The sequence below is a fragment of the Mustelus asterias genome, chromosome 14 (genome assembly GCF_964213995.1).
Source record: "Mustelus asterias chromosome 14, sMusAst1.hap1.1, whole genome shotgun sequence".
Classification (NCBI taxonomy): domain Eukaryota; kingdom Metazoa; phylum Chordata; class Chondrichthyes; order Carcharhiniformes; family Triakidae; genus Mustelus; species Mustelus asterias.
Window position 1 is genome coordinate 36,419,661 of NC_135814.1, and position 12,505 is coordinate 36,432,165.

A 12,505-nucleotide genomic window follows, 5' to 3' on the forward strand; every position below is an offset into this window, starting at 1 on the left:
TCATATAGCCCATTTACACATACTGGAAATGGTCGCATACTACTGGCAGCCATTAACAAATTACCAGAGACAGCCGGTAACCATGGATTAATAACTTACTAAGATAAATTACCAAAGATGTGTGGGTTAGGTTGATTGGCCATGCTAAATTGACCCTTAGTGTCAGGGTGATTAACTGGGTAAATGTGTGGGGTTGCGGGGATAAGACCTGGGTGGGATTGTTGTCGGTGCAGCTCGATGGGCTGAATGGCTTCCTACTGCACTGTAGGAATTCAATGATAGAAATGCTTTCATAACAAGCATGGTGAAAAATATTAATTTGCAGCAGCCATAAAAAAATAAAACTGGAATGCAGATTAAATACTCTTATTTAGTTATGAAATTTATGTAATCATAACTTGTGAACTTAAATTAAACAAAAGCTGGCAAATCAGACCTGCTTTAAAATGCAATTGGAGTCCTACTGACATAATAGTAGTCTGATCTGCATACATTCTGGAGGACCCTGCCCACTTTCAGTGGGTGCCTCAGCCACTTGTAAGTTAAAGTCACAGGCAGCAGGAAAGAGGCGAGTTTGGTTTGATTTAGATTTAGACCACTCACCAGCTGAGTTCCACCAAGTGGGTAAGATGAAATTCAAACTCCAATCTTTTAAAGTTCACATACAACGTGTGTTTCTGGATATCATCTTTTCTACCTTGCTTCATGGTACATCTCCTCCCCTCTCCTCCTTTATTGTCAATTGTTTTAGCTTTCCTTGAAAGGTGTTCTTGAAAGGTCACCATGCCATAATCAAACTGAAAACTACATGACACTTCATTGCTGTCTGTATAACTAAAAGGAAAGTAGTAGGAAAGAGAGAATAACTTAAAATATCAGAAAGAAAATGGAATTAAGATGCTATGCAGATCAAATTTCAATCTGGTGTATTTATCCTTAGCCTTTTGGTATAAAGAAGAACTCACTATATTCTGAACCTATGGGCAGTATCTTGTAGTTGAGTTGAGTGTCTCGATGACAGGACCAAAAACATGGAAGATTTTTGCTTAGATTTTACAGCCTCGCTCGGACAAGACTGGAAAGTCCCGCTCGAGGTCAACGGAGATTTCCATTGTCGGACCGTCGCCCACTTCGATCCCATGGCAGGTAAGGGGGTAGAGTTCTGGCCGGGAACAGCAGGTGGTCCTGCTTTCCAGCCAAGGCAGCAGGAGACCCTCTCATCTGATCAAGGTGGGCTGGATGAAGATTGCAACGGCAGATAGCAGTAAAACTCAGTCCAATGCTGCAAAAGGGTCAATGGTCACCTGCTCTGCACAAGGATAAGTGGTATGGTGTAGTTAATGCAGAGAGGCACTCATGATGCTATTAAATAATGTAGGTGTGCAAGCAGAGAGGTATGCCAGGCAGGACTTTAGGTTCTAGGCCTCAGATGGAACATGCAGACTGAATTTGTGGGTGACATTTCATGCAGTGAAGGTTGCAGGAGAGTATGTGTGTGGAACACTTATGAGGGGTGACAATAGTTGTTACAGGCCTACATGCTTTCAGAAGGGTTTTGATATTCAATCCTTCCATCTCTCTGAAGGACAAAAGAGCACTTAAAAGTCAGGGAGCATTCCAAGGTTGATGGCAGTGTCTCCGACCTCTACATATTGATCCCTGCAGAGGAGGAAGAGGCGGGTGAACTGATCATGGAGTAGGATGGTTTCTCAGTTGCCAATAGCAAGGACAAACTGCCAAGCCAACAGAGTGAGGATGTCTCCAACCTGAGAGCTGCCCATACAGGAGATATGTGTGACACTGCACTGGGAAATGGTGTTGTGCATTCTGCTTTGTGTTCTTCACTGCAGGTGGTCATGGTTAGGAGATCCATTGCCCTCTGTCTGCTGCAAGCCAGTCATGCACTTCTGAGGATGATGACACAGACCTCTCAGAGGATGAAGTGTCTCATCATTCCCCGCACCCTCTGCCAGAGCAGAAACAGTAACTTCGCTGGCAATGCATTTGCGATTAGGCTCTGTTCACAATCTAGTGAACACATCACGGACACTTCATAGAAGCTGCTGAAGGATGTGACAGACAAGGTCGCTGACAGACTGCTGGAGACCAGGCCAATGCCGAGGATCTCTTGGAATGGCTCCAAGGAAATTGCTGGAGACACATAGACAGGGAGGGAACATCTGGCAATTTCACAGCCTTGTGCAAATGGTGGATGAGTCCTTCCAAGCAATAGAATCATAGGATCATAGAATCCCTACAGTGCAGAAGGAGGCCATTCGGCCCATCAAGTCTGCACCGACCACAATCCCACCCAGGCCCTCTCCCCATCACCCCATGCATTTACCCTAGCTAGTCCCCCTGACAGTAAGGGGCAATTTAGCATGGCCAATCCACCTAACCCGCACATCTTTGGACTGTGGGAGGAAACTGGAGCACCTGGCGGAAACCCACGCAGACACGGGGAGAATGTGCAAACTCCACACAGACAGTGTCCCAAGCCGGGAATCGAACCCGGGTCCCTGGTGCTGTGAGGTAGCAGTGCTAACCACTGTGCCACCGTGTCGCCCATGGGCTCTCTCTTGGCTCCAGCAGGTGAGTGCATGGCTCCCTTTCAGAAAAACACACATTTGTTGTCAAATTTGCACTTGGACCTGCATTCCATCACTCTGGTCATGTGCTCTATAATGTTTACATGTTAGGGGAGATCCAGGGTAATGTGCTGGGGACACGGGCTCAAATCCCACTATGGCAGCTGGTGGAATTTAAATTCAGTTAATAAATCTGAAATTCAAAAACAAAAATTAGTCTCAGGAATGCCATGAAACTATTGTCGATTGTCATAAAAACCAATCTAGTGCATTAATGTCCTTCGGCAAAGAAATCTACCACTCAATTATATCAAAACCGCTACAAAGTCTACAAAAAGCAATGAAACCAGATGGATCATCTGGCATCGGTATAGGCACCGGAAATGTCAAACAAAGCCCTGTGTTTGGATGTGGGAATTGCTGGCAAGGCCAACATTTGTTACCCATCCCTAATTTCCCTTGAATAATTGCTCGGCCATTTCAGAGGCAATTACGAGTCAACCACATTTTTGAGTGTCTGGAGTCATGTGTAGGCTAGACCAGGTAACAACGGCAGATTTCCTTCCCTAAAGTTTAGTTAAACAGATGTTTTCTTTTACAACAATCAACTAATGGTCATCATTAGACTTTTAATTCCAGATTTGTATTCAAATTTCACCATTTGCCTTGGTGGGATTCGAACCTAGGTCCACAGAGCTGTGTTGCTGGATTACTAGTCCAGTGACAATACCACTGTACAACTGCCCCCCCCCCCCAACCCCCTCTCCCCTCCTCCACTTATGACCCTGAAAAGTCCACCTTCCTAACGTCTGGGGGCTTATGCTAACATTGGGAATGCTGTCCCATCGACTAGTCAAGCAACAACCTCCCTTAGTCATACTCGCTGAATACCTTACAGACAATGTTCCTCGCATAATGATCTCAGCTAATGTTACTACTGGATAGTTAGATCTCAGAGTGGAACCCTGGCTCAATAGATCATAACTTTTATTTTTTGTGAATAGAGACATGGATGAACAGAGTCATAGGATTACCAATTAACTTTTAACAAAATAATATAACATTTGTTCAACAATAAATGATTAACTTTAATACACTACTCCTTTACTCCCACTACACCTTTGCAGTTACATGCAGATCTGTAAGGATTACGCAAGTCACAAAATATCTTATAGTCTAGCGTTCTCAGTAAGTACCCAGTCCATGTCAACCAATAGGTGAAATGTGGTCAGACATGTCACTCTCTGAAACTAAGTGACAGATGCCACCCAATCCAACTTCTGTAGATTTATCATCAAACCCCAACCCCAGATACTTGTTACACTGTGAGCCAGCTGGTCTCACTGGAACTTTAACTTCCACACGACTGTTTCCAAACTCCACTCTTGGAAAAAACACACCTTAGAATCTTCTCAGTTACCTTCACCAAGGATCTACTTCCAGATTTCAGTCTCTCCTTTAAATATTCCTCTGCTTTGGATTGCTTCCACATAGTCTCTCAGGTATCCAGCCATGCCAACAGAACACCACTGCTTCACAGGCTGTATTAAGGCGTCACCAACCTTAGGATTACTTCAGATGTCTGTCCTCTCGCGAGCAGGATTCACCAAGTCTGTACCTTTCAGCAGTGTCTTTAACTGGGATCCTCTCTCTCTGCCTCTCTCTTTAACATTAGTGAACAGTACCTTGTTTAGATTCAAGCTCTCTGTCCTGTTGACTTCAGTCTTCCTGGGACTTCTCTTTTCATTTCCTGGTTTCTAGAACTAACTGTTCTTCAGATTCTGGACATGCTTTCTGCCCCTTACTCCATTGTCCTGCACTCTGCGAGCAATTTTCTCAGATACCTGATTCCAACTGAACCACAAAAGCATATGCTTTTCAATGTAGGCTCTGGGTTGCTAAGCAACAGCCTAGACTTTCTTTAAACCCTATTTGTTTTCACATCATAAACCCTTTAATTACAATGCAAGCAGAGTTTAAAATGAAACCAAAACCCATAGATATGCAGACACCCTTGTTTCACATAACTATGGGGTGCCACAGGGATCGGTGCTGGGACCCCAGCTATTCACAATATATATTAATGATTTGGATGAGGGAACAAAATGTAACATCTCAAAGTTTGCAGATGATACCAAGTTGGGTGGGAGGGTGAACTATGACAGGGATGCAGAGATCCTTCAGAATGATCTGGGCAGGTTGGGTGAGTGAGCTAATCAATGGCAGATGCAGTATAATTTGGATAAGTGTGAGGTTATTCACTTTGGAAGCAAAAACAAGAAGGCAGATTACTACCTGAATGGCTGTAAATTGGGAGAGGGGAATGTGCAGCAGGACCTGGGTGTCGTTGTGCACCAGTCACTGAAGATAAGCATGCAGGTGCAGCAGGTGGTAAAGAAGGCAAATGGCATGTTGGCCTTTATTGCGAGAGGTTTCGAGTACAGGAGCAGGGATGTGTTGTTGCAACTATACGGGGTCTTGGTGAGGCCACAGTTAGAGTATTGCATGCAGTTTTGTTCTCCTTTTCTAAGGAAGGATGTTCTTGCTCTCGAGGAAGTGCAGCGAAGGTTTATCAGGCTGATTCCAGGGATGGCAGGATTGATGCATGAGGAGAGATTGACTAGGTAAGGATTGTTTTTGCTGGAGTTCAGACGAATGAGGGGAGATCTCATAGAGACATAAAATTACTGCCCCATCAGTCTACTCTCAATCATCAGCAAATTGATGGAAGGGATCATCAACAGTTCTATCAAGTGGCACTTATTCAGCAATTACCTGCTCACTGACATTCAGTTTGGGTTCCACAAGGGCCCCTCAGCCCCTCACCTCATCACAGCCTTAGTCCAAACATGGACAAAAGAGCTGAACTCAAGAGGTGAGATGAGAGTACCTGCCTTTGACATCAAGACAGCATTTGACCAAATATGGTATAAAGGAACCCTGGCAGAACTAGAGTCAATGAGATTCAGGGGGGAACCCTCCATTGGTTGGATTCGTACCTGGCACAAAGGAAGATGGTTGTGGTGGTTGGAGGTCAATCATCTCAGCTCCAGGACGTCACTGCAGGAGTTCCTCAGGGTAGTGTCCTAGGCCCAACCATCTCCAGCTGCTCATTCAATGATCTTCCTACCATCATAAGATCAGAAGTGGGGATATCCGTTGAAGACTGCACAATGTTCAGCAGTGTTCACAACTCTTCAGACACTGAGGCAGTCCGTGTCCTAATGTAACAGGATCTGGACAATTTCCAGGGTTGCGTTGATAAGTGGCAAGTAACATTCGTGTCACACAAGTGCCAGGCAATGACCATTTCCAACAAGAGAGGATCTAACCATTACCCTTGACATTCAATCTCTGAATCTCCCACTAACAACCTGGGGGTACCATTGACCAGAAACTAAACTGGACTAGCTATATAAATACTGTGGCTACCAGAGCAGGCCAAAGGCTAGGAATCCTGTGGAGAATAACTCATGATTCCCCAAAGCTATCCACAATCTACAAGGGAAAAGTCAGGAGTGTAATGGAATACTCTCCACTTGTCTGGATGAATGCAGCTCCAACAACACTCAAGAAGCTTGATACCATCCAGGACAAAACAGCCTGCTTGATTGCTACCTCTTCCACAAATATTTAATCCCTTCATCATCGATGAACAGTGGCAGCCATATGTACCATCTACAAAGTGCACTGTAGGAACCCACCAAAGTTCCTTAAACTGTAGCTTCCAAACTCACAACCACTATCATCTCGAAGGACAAGAGAAACAGATACCTTGGGAACACCACCACCTGGAGGTTTCCTTCCAAGCCTCTCATCCGCCGGAATTCTACAGCTCCGCCCACCACGGAATCGAAGCAGGCGAGGGGCGGACAATGAAAATGTCCATTGACCTCGGACGAGAATTTCCGGTCTCACTCAAGCGAGGCCGCAAAATCCTCCCCATTATCTTGACTTGGAAGAATATCGCTGTTCCTTCACCATCACTGCGTCAAAATCCTGAACATAATTTCCGAACAGCACTGTGTGTGTACCTACACCTCGGGGACTGCAGCAGTTCAAGAAGGCAGTACATCACCACCTTCTGAAGGGCAACTGGGGATGGGCAGTAAATGCTGGTCTGGCTTACGTCCAGTAAATGGATTTAAAAAAAGGAAGACTTCCAAATTTGCTGCACACCACCTTTTACCAGTTGTCATCCTGAAGCCACTGTTTCTCATTTACTGATAAATTAACTTCAACAGTACAAGTTAATCTGGCGTATGCATAATATGATGTGGAGATGCCGGCGTTGGACTAAGGTGGGCACAGTAAGAAGTCTCACAACACCAGGTTAAAGTCCAACAGGTTTATTTGGTAGCAAATACCATAAGCTTTCGGAGCGATGCCCCTTCATCAGATGGAGTAGTTATCTGTTCTCCAACAGTACACAGACACAGAAATCAAGTTACAGAATACTAATTAGAATGCAAATCTCTACAGCCAGCCAGGTCTTAAAAGGTACAGATAATGTGGGTGGAGGGAACATTAAACACAGGTTAAAGAGATGTGTATTGTCTCCAGACAGAACAGCTAGTGATATTATGCAAGATCAGACTGATGTACCAGGGAAGTACTCCAGTACTTCCCCGGAGCGGAGAAGCTACGGCATCTCCTCCGGAGCCTTCAACATGTCATTGATGAAGACGAACATCTCGCCAAGGCCATCCCCACACCCCCACTTCTTGCCTTCAAACAACCACACAACCTCAAACAGACCATTGTCCGCAGCAAACTACCCAGCCTTCAGGAGAACAGTGACCATGACACCACACAACCCTGCCACAGCAACCTCTACAAGACGTGCCGGATCATCGACACGGATGCCATCATCTCACGTGAGAACACCATCTACCAGGTACACGGTACATACTCTTGCAACTCGGCCAACGTTGTCTACCTGATACGCTGCAGGAAAGGATGTCCCGAGGCATGGTACATTGGGGAAACCATGCAGACGCTACGACAACGGATGAATGAACACCGCTCGACAATCACCAGGCAAGACTGTTCTCTTCCTATGGGGGAGCACTTCAGCAGTCACGGGCATTCAGCCTTGGATCTTCAGGTAAGCGTTCTCCAAGGCGGCCTTCACGACACACGACAGCGCAGAGTCGCTGAGCAGAAACTGATAGCCAAGTTCCGCACACATGAGGATGGCCTAAACCGGGATGTTGGATTTATGTCACATTATCAGTAACCCCCACAGCTCGCCACAGCTTTCCCTCTGATCTTGCATAATATCACTAGCTGTTCTGTCTGGAGACAATACACATCTCTTTAACCTGTGTTTAATGTTCCCTCCACCCACATTATCTGTACCTTTTAAGACCTGGCTGGCTGTAGAGATTTGCATTCTAATTAGTATTCTGTAACTTGATTTCTGTGTCTGTGTACTGTTGGAGAACAGATAACTACTCCATCTGACGAAGGGGCATCGCTCCGAAAGCTTATGGTATTTGCTACCAAATAAACCTGTTGGACTTTAACCTGGTGTTGTGAGACTTCTTAGTATGCATAATATGCCAATGCATTAAAAATAAATTCCTTGGCGCTTACTGTTCAGAATTACGATTTATCTTTAATCTACCAGCAATGTAATTCCCAACCTCCATCACATCTTCGGGAAGTTGACATTTTGCCTTCCACACAATTACCTGGCCCTGCCCATCTTTGTTTCCCACTCCTAGGAGTCTCGCAAGATTCCACCTGATATTTTCTATTTTACATCCCTATGTTTCTGATGTCTTCTAATATTTTCGAATCTGCATATATACATGTGCAGAGGCAGCATTGGGCATTGTACATTCACAGATATTTATGACAGATGCCCATTTTGATTATCTAAAGGAGATCATCTTACTGAAGTACTAATGTTTTCTGACTGTGGTATTATGCGCATGTTTTCTTAACCTGGGTCTTGCACGCTGGACAACTCAATAAAGGCTTATTCTAAAAATAGCCTTTTGTGTTTGTCAAAATAGGAAGGCAGCTACTTCTGCTGATTTAATTGTAAAAATGAACAATTAGTCAAAGGAGACATCATTAATCATGTAAGCAGCTCATTTTGTGCCCAAACCGTACATGATAATAAAATTAGTACATAAGTACTGCTAAGTCGATAGAAGATAATTTTTTTGTGTATACTCTGAACTCATTTTAAAGATGGGGGGAATACAATGGGTTACCCTGACATGAAGGTGGCACATCAGGCACTGAATTTAATGTAGTCAGCAAGAAACTCAATGATGGTTCCAGCGGTGACTTGAAAACTCACTAGCAATCCTGCCTCGGTTGGTTTGGGCAGCATCAGTCGGTTTCTATGGCAATCAGCCAGTTAATGAGCTGCCATCCCTTTATGGGATGAGATTGCATCTCCCAGAGCCAATTGGTGGGCCCAGCAGCTCTTCAGTCCCAGCATCACCACCGAGGACACTGACCGCAGTGGAGACTGCATCCGACCAGACCAGCATTATAGACGCAGCTCTGGAGCCAAGATAAATGGAGTCAGGGTCACTGGGGTGGGTCAGGCAGACATTGATGAGGTGGGTGATTCTTGGTGAGGACAGAGGGGGTGTTTCTGCTACAGTTACGTTTGTTACCTTGGGGTGTTGGGGGTTGGAGGGACTTCATGGGCCAAGCGGTGTCAATCAGAAGGGCTCATCATTACATTGATTTCAACCGGTACCAGGCTAGCAAGGAAACCAGAGCCATGGGGTTTGCCCAGATAGCTAACTTCCCACAAGTGTAGGGAGCCGTTGATTGCATGCGCATGACTCTCTGTTCCCCATGTCACCAAGGAGTTCCCTTCATTAACTGCAAGGTTTTCCACTCCCTGGATGTCCAGATTGTCTGTGACCATGCCAAGCGCATTCTGCTGGTTTGTGCTAGGTTCCTGGGCAGCGTGAACGACAGTTACATCTTTGGCTACTCTCAGATACCGGAGGTATTTGCTGGAGCTCATTAGTTCCTCAGTACAAGGGGTACCCCCTGAGGAAGTGGCTGATGACACCAGTGTTGAGGCCACAGAGTACAGCAGAGACTTGCTATAATGAGGTTCACGCTGCTACTTCCGCATTGGTTGAGCAAATGATCAGAATGCTGAAGATGCGGTTCCGGTGCCAGGCCTGGTCAGGTGGAGCCCTCCAATATAGCTCCTAGAGACTGCCATGCATCGTTGTTGTGTTCTGTGCCTGCCACAACCTGGCACTGCAATGGGGCAAGGAGCTGGCAGAGGATGAGATGGACAAACAGCACATCTCTGATGAAGGAGATGTTGAGGAAGGCACCAAGGGACAACCCATGGAGGAAGTGGAGGAAGGCCGTCAGGCAATGGCGAGGGCCCAAAGAGCGAGGAGAGCTCAAGAGACCTTAGTATCCTCTCGCTTCATGGATGACCAGGACTAGGGTGGACACAGAAGTCCGATCATGGGAAAAGGCCCTTCCTCACCGGTGGCAGTGCTAACCCAACCCTGCTATTGTTCCTGTCATGGGAAGGGAGTGGTTGCCCCTGTATCAACAGTCCCAACAATGCAGGAGGATGATGACGGCTTGCATTGAGGACAGGGCATTGTCCCAGAAAAAGCTATTGTGAAGATCTGACTTCTGTCTGGCTGAAGGCAGCTCGCAGACGCCATGAGACCAGGATAACATCAGGGCAAGGAGGCACAGGCAGACTCATCTCTGCTGATGCAGGCTCTTCCCTAGTTAGGGATGTTGTTGAGGATCCGTGTCACTGGTTACAGAGGAACAGCTCTCACAAAGGTCTAGCTGCTTGTTTCCTTGTGCTGAGATCAGAGTTTCCCAATGACTGGGTTGAGTGGTGAGCTTGACTATTGTTTGGGGGGGTGTCTCCTCCTCCTTGACACTGGCATGACTGTGTCCTGTCAGTGTGAGGGAATGCCAATCAATGAGTTGACATTCTTGCAGACAGGAGATGGGGGAGGGTCAGGATGTGAGCATTCAGCCTTTCACTGTTAGATGGGCGCAGTCATGTATGTCGAATGTTATGGGGAAGTGTCAAATGAGGGTGCAAAAAGTCAGGTCGAATATTTTGACAGAGGTGGTTCAAGGCATATTTAGGTGCTTGCTATCTACAAATGTCAAACAACACCTGTGTCCACGCTGTGCAACTAAACTTTCTTAACCTCTCTAACCCTGCCGCTACATCTTGGTGTATCCCCAGGATCCACAGCTGAGGTGGAGGAAGCCTGCAGTCTGCCACACCCTGTTATCTGAGATTACCTTGACAGCTGTCCTCTGGAGGACCGAAACTTGGAGGGCCCCAGCCTGTGCCACCCTCCTCGGTTTGTGGGGCTGGAGCTGAAGTAGTCACAAGGAGAGGGGAGTCAGGTGGGCTGGATACTCCCAGGGTTGGGTTAGCACTGCCACCAATCATTGAGGAAGAGCCAACTCCCATGATGGGATTTCTGTGTCCACCCTAGTCCTGGTCATCCATGAAGCGGGAGGATACTAAGGCCTCTTGAGCTCTCCTCTCCCTTTGGGCCCTCACCATTGCCTGATGGCCTTCCTCCGCTTCTTTCAGAGATTCTCCCTTGGTGCCTTCCTGGGTAGAAAGCCCCGAGATACGCACCAGCTTATCCTCCTCCCTCTGGGTGCTCTGGTAGATGGAGTATAATGTGGCAAAGTGTGAAGTTGTTGACTTTGGTGGGAAGAATAGAAAAGCAGAATATTATTTAAATTGCGAGTTACTGAAGAATTCTGCAGTACGGAGGGATTTGGTTGTCCTTGCACATGAATCACTAACAATTAGCATGCAGGTGCCACAAATAATTCGGGTTGCAAATGAAATATTAGCCAATATTGCAAGAATAATGGAGTATAAAAGTAGGAAGCCTTGCTACAGCTCGCCAGGGCGGTAGTTGTTAGAATGTAACCGGTGACAACTTTGTATTGAATGTAATGTGACCAATGGGAATGTGGTGGACCTCAGTTGTGCCTTTGTCCTATATGGACCACCGTTGTGTGTGCTTGTCATACCTGGACACATCCCCTTCCAGTTTGGGTCCTCCCCTCAGCACCTAGTGTAAAGGTGGCTGTCTCCTCCCCCTTGTTCAGTCCAGGTCGGTTATTTGTTGGGATCTGCTCCTGATTCTGTTGTGAATAAAAGCCTACACTTATATTGGCATATCGGTAGTCTTTCGCCTTATTGATAGCGCATCAGGGAACAAGATGTAAGGGTCAGCTGACCCAGTAAACCATGGAACCAATTACAGAGTAATGTAATAGTCAGCTGACCAGCTGATTCACTATACATAAGAAACCATGTAGAATGTGGAGAGCTTGGAGTGGCCGAGGGTGTAGCCCCAAGTTTGGAGTAATGATGTTTCTTTATTAAACACTTTCTTTGATTTATAAGTTGGAGTAAGTTTTGTTGTATTTTTGTAGCTACATTTTGAAGAGTTCCTTCTGAAGAAACACAGTAGTGAGACTGCAGCTAGAGGTATCGTTATAAAGAACAAAGAACAGTACAGCATAGGAACAGGCCTTTCGGCCTTCCAAGCCTGCGCCAATCATGTTGTCCTATCTAGACCAACCGCCTGCATCCCTCTATTCCCCGTCTGTTCATGTGTCTATCCAGATAAATCTTAAATGTCGCTAACATGTCTGCCTCAACCACATCACTTGGCAGTGCATTCCAGGCCCCCACCACCCTCTGTGTAAAAACCTTCCCCCACACAGTTCCACTAAACCTTTCCCCCCTTACCTTGAACTTGTGCTCCCTTGTAATTGTTATTTCTGCCCTGGGAAAAAGCTTCCAACTGTACAGCCTATCTATACCCTTCATAATTTTATAAATTTCTATCAGGTCACCCCTCAGCCTTCATCTTTGCAGGGAAACAATCCCAGTTTATTCA